The sequence below is a fragment of the Crocodylus porosus genome, unplaced genomic scaffold, assembly GCF_001723895.1.
Source record: "Crocodylus porosus isolate Cpor-Errol unplaced genomic scaffold, CroPor_comp1, whole genome shotgun sequence".
Taxonomy (NCBI): Eukaryota; Metazoa; Chordata; order Crocodylia; family Crocodylidae; genus Crocodylus; species Crocodylus porosus.
In genome coordinates, this window is record NW_017728918.1 from 79,088,026 (window position 1) to 79,096,188 (window position 8,163).

The following is an 8,163-nucleotide window of genomic DNA, read 5'->3' on the forward strand; positions in this document are numbered from 1 at the left end:
AGTGGGCATTAGTTTTTTGCACCTACTAATTTTATTCCCATCATGTCTATTTTTTTAAGTCTTGCAAAACAGTTTTCTCTGAAAGCCACTGCATTTTTCAACAATGGTACAAAATTAATTATCTTTTAAACTTGAGTTTAACTTGTTTAGTATCCTAAATAAAAACCATTGGGTAGCCTTCATCCATGTAGCACACAAAACAGTTGTACGTGCTTGTTGTATAGCTATGAATCACTATGGAGAATGTTCTCCAATTTTCAACTGAAAACTTTAGGTTCTGAAGTTCTGGAACACCAGCCTGGTTCCCACTGTCTAAAGTACATTCAACTTCTGCCTTTAGAATTTGTTTGCTACAAAGACATTATAAATTATTTTTTAGAAACTAGATATCAAACAACAATATCTAACAACAGACAGAAGAGAAAATACCAATTGGTATGTATTAGAAGTGATGAAGTATAGAAAGTTGGAAGCTAAATAATGGAAGCTAAAGATGTCAGGTAAAAATTCAAGTGTGCTAATAACAATAAGAATCTGAGAAATGGTATAGACCCATTTCTAGAATTATATGATAAAAATTGTTAAGAATGGTACATGTATAGTGAATCCTTTTGCAGTATGATTGATCCACAGGGTACAGTCAGAGGATCATGGGATTTCATGCCAGGGACTGTATGCTCCATGAAGCTGCTCTCAGAGAGGTAAGAAGAGGGGCCAAAAACTCAGCTAGTACTGCAGCCTTGATACAGCTCTTCCTACCCTGATCTGCCAAAACATTGACTCTATTTAATTCTTTGTTGAATATTTACTGCATTCACAATTCCCACCAGAAAGGAGTCAATTATATTATTTGTTTTAGTTAGAGGTGCACCGATACATTGATCCAATATCAGATCGGCACTGATATAAAGAAAATTGACCGTATCAGAAATTGGCCTGATGTGGCCAATAATGCATCCAGTAAATGGCCTGTGCATGCGTGCAACACAAGTGCAGCTGGTGAGGAGCACAACCTGGCAGCATGGAGAGCTGTGTGCAGCTGGTAAATCTGTTGTGATGAAAGGGAAGGAGCATGGGGGAGGGGAGCAGATCAAGGCCCCCATAGTGAGAGAGTGAGTGGGGCTGGGCAGGTGTTGCTTAGCTGGGGTGGGGTGTGGGATGGAGCTGGGGATCATTCGGGGGGTGTGGGGAGGAGGGCAACTCCTGCTGCTGTGCACATCCTGGGAGGACCCTAGGGGAGGGCATGTGCCCCCGGATCTGAGCAGGGTGAGGCGGGCTGTAACTGTGGACTGGAGCAGGGCCTGCACTAGGCTCTGCCTGGTTGGGGCTGGGCCAGGCTGTACTTAGGGTGGGTGGTGGCAGCACTGGGAGGGAGCATTGGGGGGCTATGGCAAATTTTGGGGTGCCTGCAGCCCCTCCCGTAGCCCCCTCCCAGTGCTGCCACTGCCCACCCTGAGCACAGCCTGGCTTAGCCCCTGCTAGGAAGAGTCTGGAGCAGCCCCAGCCCACATCTGCAGCCTGCCCTGCTCCACTCAGATCTGGGGGCACACATCCCACCATGCCCTCCTGGGGTGCATACAGCGGCTGAAGCCATGCCCCCATGCCCTCTGGATGAGCCGCAGCTCCGTCCCATGCCCCACCCCAGCTGGGCAGCACCTACTCCATCCCCAGCCCCAGCCCTAGCCCCAGCCCCCTCCCCTTCCACCACAACAGACTTACCAGCTGCATACAGCTCTCCATGCTGCCAGGCTGCTTATTGGAAATCGGACCAGTATCAGCCAATATGCCTCCTGAAAAACTGGCTATTGGTATCGGCCTCAAAAATCTCTATCGGTGTACCCCTAGTTTTAGTTTTCTAGGTTTATTTATATATATGTAAAATACTTTACAGAACAGCTACAATTGACACATTCACAAGCAAAGTGCCTGCTAAATTGCAGTGCTGAACCCTTGCTTTTTTTCTTTTGTAGTTTCCTTCACTCATTTTGTTACCGAACTTTTAGCATGTATTCTCTTTTGGGAAGGGGCCATAGCTTTTAATGTCTTCTACAAAGTGCTGAATACACTTTGGGATTGTATAAAATAATAATAAAAGAGGCAGGTCAACAATAGCACATGAAGTTCACAGGTAATTGAAATTTCAAAGTGCTGATACAATTCATCTGCTCATTTTGGGTTTATCTTTCTCTCTTTCAGGGACTTCTGTTATAATGGCAGGAAAAAAATCATTATGTAGAGTTCTGGAGTTTTATGAAGGTCTATAAATGTGGCCATATAAAATGTATCTTTGCAGCTAGCATAACAACAGATGTTAGAAAGATTGAGGGATCATTCCTTCTCATAATTTAGGATAGTTTAATGCTTTTCCTTTTTTAACTTCACCTTTTGTTGGACTTTATATCTGTCATATTCTTTAGAGCTACAACCAGAATGTAGCAGGTTATCCAATGACAGCAAGAAAAAAATCTCCCAACCCTAATTTTTTTGAATGGGCCATAAATTCTGCCTATAAAACTTGATTGAAAAACAAAGTTCCTGATAAAATTGTTATGACAGCATTAAAAATTATGTTTTAATTACTGGTACTTCATCTCCTGAGGGATGAGAAGTGCTTAGTATCTGTATGGATTTGGACAGGTCTGTGTGTCTTTGAGATAAAGGACAAAAGTACTTTCCTATCTCAGAAGGTATTGTGAGGAAAAATCCATTAAAGACACCAAAGAGCCCCCAAATCTCAATAACAGGAGCTAGAAAGCATTTAAAAAAGCATAGTATGTGGATTTGGAAGTGCAAGGATAATCTCTTTGGGGGTGGGGGCAAAACAGACATGGGGGGATGCTGCTGCCTGCCCTGTGTTCCAAGTACCACTGTGGACCTCCAGCATCAGAGCTAGAAGAAATGTTAATTCTTGTTTGTTCTTTGGTTAATAATTCCCTGTGAAAATTTTTAGTCTTTCAGTGAAAGTCCCAATACAAGACCTCTTTTTATTTTTTGAAAACTGAAAATAGATTTTTTAAAAATAGTACTAACTTCTTTGGTAAAAGAAAAATATATATAACCTATTTTTTAAAATGGTGATTAAGCCTTTTTAGTTGAAAAACCAAAAACTTTTCTACGAAAAAAATGTTTAATCTATTGCTTATAAACAAAAATAGCTGCATCCAAGTGAAAACATTGACAGAAAATTGTAACCATTTTTATTTAGTACCGGTATCCAGTATTTTTTTATCATGAGCTGTTGTCAATTCCTTCAGCATTAAGGGAGGAGGCAGTGTACTTCACACACTTACAGATTTGAAGTTTGAGTTGTTTTAGCTTCCAAAAGTCTTCATTATTCAGCCTGCTATGAAAATGTATTCAGTACATTCGTGGAATACAATATTCAATGTATTAATAGTTTCCTATCTGAAGAGTGTCTCCAGCACAATTGTGTTCAAAGGAATACAGGTTGTTCACATTGGTGTCTGTTTCAAAGAAAGCAGGCTACATTGTTGCTTGGAATTGATATGCTATTGTACTGTCAATTCGTCAGCAATGTGCATTTTGCTCTGTGAATCTTGAGTGTAGAAGGAATTGAGACTTACAATGGGTCTTGAAATTAACCCTGGGAAGGAAGTTTCCTCCTTGGTAATAATGCTCTAGCACAGTGGTTCTCAACCTTTTTTTTTATCAGGACCCATTTTTAAACATCAATGGCCAGCCCAAATCCAATGTCCCTCACTCACTACTTCTAAGCCATCTCACTGAGTCACTCTTGACCCATTGCCCTTCACCCCCAAGCCTCATCCCCCCCATTATGTGGGCCAGGGGGTGGGTTTGTGGGGCCAATGAGGTACATGTAGGGCAGGGAGGGCCCCAAGCAGCCCTTTGCAGGCTAGAACTCTGATAGCCTAGAAGAGAAAAGCCAAGGTTTCCATGTGTTTCTGCTTTAAAGTTTCTTCACAACCCTTTCATATAGTTTTGTCACCAACTTTTGGGTTGCAACCCATGGGTTGACAGATGCTGCTCTAGCATAAACCCAGGAGCTCTCATGTTTCATCCAGCTCATAGCTGATTACATTTTAAAATTGCAAAAAGCATTTTCACACCCACATAGTGCATTTTTTAAACTGGATGAAGAGGTCAAGAACAGTACAGTGTTTTGTGCTGGAGAGAAAGGTATCTCCAGAAGAATGTAAATAAAGCTTGGATCATAAATAGAATGACTCAACAGGTAGCAGAAGCCTGACTAATGGATTTTCTACCGTTTCTGTAAAAAAAATGCTGAATGTGTTTTGTGAGATTCAGAGACTGCTAGGATTTCTTGCTTTATTCACTCACGGATAATATTTCCTCCAGGAATATTCCTACTGAAAAGAAAAAGTATTTTTTTTCTTTTAGTATTCTGGATCTATTTATTTTCCATCTTTTCATTATTTGTGGTTGATTTGGTCGGGGGGAGTCATTTGCCTACTGACTTCTGCTGTTTCTGTTATATGCCACTGAGAGTTTGACCTCTACAGTGCCCGCATCTACCCAAGATGCTGACTGAGCAGTTATAATGCTCAGTCACTTAATACTTGTGTATACAAGTAGTAAATTTAGTATAATTATGTATATAAGTACTAAATGACTGCGCAGTAACTGGAGTTACTGCACACAAGCAACCCTGAATGTTGTTTTGGTGGTGCTGACTGTGCAGTAGCTTGTTACTATTGCACAGTAGCATCACATCATGCTTCATGCCATGCGGTGTTACTAAACAGTAGTAATGAGTTACTGCATAGTCAGCATCTTGTGTAGACATGGCCAGTTTGTAGTAGATGCTGAGGACTAGGGGCTAGATCCTGTTTCACTTTAGGGCATTTACCCAACCTGTTAAGTGCTATTTTAAGCACTTACACATAGTTTGCAGTCCTGTTTTGCCCTACATGCCTGTACACATACCTACTGGAAATGAGGAGGACCCTCTCGTTTTAGCCCAGTTGAAGCTGATGTCCTCTTCAGTGAGGGGAAGGAAATACGTGAGGCCAAAAGAAGGGCTTGAAAGGGGAGGACTAGATAATGTATAATTTGTGGTGTGATTGTTTGAGTACTGTGTTGAGATGCAGGTTCAAAACCACTCTGTTTTGGATATGGACACAAACACACACACGTATACACACACTTTAGATTCTGCATGGCTGGGTCTAAAGCATAGGCTCTCTTCCTTCAGTACTGAACACCTGACCTTTTGTCCATACCCGCTGAGTGTACAGCAACTGCCTTTTGACTTTATGAAAACTAGATCTGTTGATCAAATTGTAATGGAATCTTCTTTAATATTGTTTTGTAAAAAAACCCCATATGGGCACGTCCAGATGAATACGCACGTGCCTTTTGCAGCATCCCAAACCAGTTTGAGATGCTACAAAAGGAATGCTGGGAACAAAAAAACATTTCTCACTGCTTGGGCTCAAAGCCACTTGGGCTAAGTGGTGCTGGGCCCCAGGTGACAGCCCCAGCAGCCCCAAACTGCCTGAGAGTAAGCGGCACTGTGTGGTGCCCTGCTGAGCCGGGCCGCACCTGTGCAATGCAGCAGCAGCACAGATGCCAGGTGGCTGGGGCTGAGCCCCGCTGCACCCCGCCACTACGTGCTGCGTGGGGGGGCTGTGCCTTGAGGTCCCAAGTGGCTCTGACAGTCACCACTGCTGCTGCTGGTGAGTGTGGGGGTCGGGGGGGCTAGGGCTGGACAGGGGCTATGTGGGGCCTGTGAGGGGCAGTAGCTCCCCTGTTGTGGGGGAGCTGTGTGTGTGGGGGAGCAGTCCAAGAGCTGTGTGTGTGTGTGGTGGGGGGGGGTTGCTCCCTGTGGTACCCTGGTGTGACTGCCTGGCACTGCAGTGCTGTGTGGCTGCCAGACCCATTTCATCTGGCTCTGCAGGTTCCTGCCAGGCCTGCCAGCACCTGGGCCAAACTGCAGCCAGCTTCTGGCCACCAGGGCCAGTGCCAGCTGGCCACAGCCAACCCCCAGCAGCCTGCCTGAAGCCTGCAGGTGCTGCATGGTATTACCTCACCTCACCACTCAGTTGTTAGTCCCATGCCATGACCATGCGTTTGGTACTACAGGCAGCTGCCCAGGCCAGGCAGCAGAGGGACAGCCTTGTGGGGCCCCAAGAAGCTGATGTGGGAGCCCCAAAAGCATCATTGCTGATGCCATATGCCACCACCTGGGGGTCCAGCTGGTTGCAGGAGGAGCCTGTTGACCCTGTGGGACTGAGGAGAGTTGGAGGTGTAGTGGCAGTTCATGCAGGGTGGGTCTATGAGGGGCTGTCAGGCCAGATGCAGGACTGTGGGCATGACCAATCACTGTGGTAGTGCTGCATAAAGGTCAAGGCTTTGTGGGCCCAGTGGGTCACCATCACCGGCCGCAATCATCACCCAGGGAGTGCCTGAAAGTCCATACCCTTTATGTGGCATCCTTGCACTCTGGGAACCAGGCCACAGCTATGCTGTGTACAGCAGCATGGGTGACCTGCCTGAGTCCCCACCATGGTGATGTGTCACTGGGAGAGGGCCCCTTGGGGCACCAGCAGCTCATGCCACCTCGAGCTCCCCACACTCAGCTTCCATCAGTGCCTCCCCCAACAGCTCCTCAGCATCAGCCCCAGCCAAGGAGTGCAGAGGTTGTGGGGGAGCCCTGGCTTTCTCCCTGCACCATCAAAGCTTAGGGTCACATGCCAGGTGTGCAGGGTTGCCCAGGGCACCATGGAGATGAGCAACAGGGTGTAGTGGATTGGGCACCCCTTGGTGCATGCAAACAGCTCCTCATGCAACTCCTGGGACTTGCACAGTGGGGGCATACTTGGGGCACAGTACCGGCATGGCGGGAGCTGGTTTGGGGGTGCCTCCCCAGAGAGGTCCCCAGTGGAGAGGTTGGGGGCACGGGCAGCTGCTTTATCTCCTTCATCCAGGAGCCTCACAGCCCCCAAGCCTGGATGCCATGGGCTTGGCAGCAGCACAGGAAACCTGCAAGCCTGCAGGAAGAGAAGTGGGGGATGTGGGGTCTGTAGCTGTGGCAGCAGGTGCTATCAGGAACCTGGCCTGTTCTGGCCTGGGAAGGGGGTGGTGGAGGCAGGCTATCTGCAGACAGCACTCAGAGGAGGAGGGGGCTGTTTGTTGTGAGAGGAGTAAAGTGTTTTTCTGAGAACTGTCTGCAGTGACTGTGGTGATGGGGGTAGGCAGTGGGGTAGGGGTCCATGGGCGGCTGTCTAGGCAGGCTATGGTGAGTAGTGCAGGAGGAGGTAGTCAGCCAGCACCTCCTGAACTCAGTGGTGGGTGTGAGGTTTGCCCAGGGCCTTGATGGGGCGGGGGAGGCTGGGGGGCACCATTGTCACTGCCACCACAGCTAGTGCTCCTACTTCCAGGCATCCTCCTCCTGCTGCACCTCCTCCATTCAGATCTCATGGAAAAGCTCCCCTGGGGCTTTGCAGATGTTATGCAGCACACAGGTTGCAATGATAACCCAGGGGAGGTTGTCCTCAGTGAACTCAAGGGTGCACAAGTGTCCCTTGAGGTGGAGGAAGGTGTACTCCCCCAGGGCATGGGTCCGACCCAGGCACTGGTTTCAAGTGGGTCTGGTGGGGTCCAGGTGGCCAGTGTAGGGCCACATGAGCCAGGGGAGGAGTGGGTAGGTGAGGTCTCTGATGAAGAGGGGCAAGGCCATCAGGGCACCCAGCTGGAGGTCTGGCACCCCCAGCATGTAGCGGCTGCTCTGTGCCAGGGCTGGCAGGGTGCTGATCTGAAACACATGGGTGTCGTTGGGACTATCTGCCCAGCTGTCGCTCATGTTGCTGAAGGCACTGCAATGGTCAATGATGGCCTGGAGCACAATGGAGTGAAAGCTGCTCCAGATGTAGTAGGGGCGGTTGCCTAGGGTGGGCAGGTGACAGGGATGTGGGTCCTGTTCAGGGCGCCGGTGCACCGGGGGAATCCCAGGGCATCAAACCCCATCACCAGTTCCATGGGGTCATTCATGCAGAGCATGGTGTGTCCCAGTATGTCCTGGAGAGTGCCACACACTTCCAGGATGTCTTCCTCAGGTGGGCTGAAAAGGTGGGCAAAGTAGCTGAGGCTGGCAGGTGTGGACAGCTTCAGCAGGGTGATGGCCAAACTGGGTGTCCATGGGAAGGGGTCCTGCCACTCCAG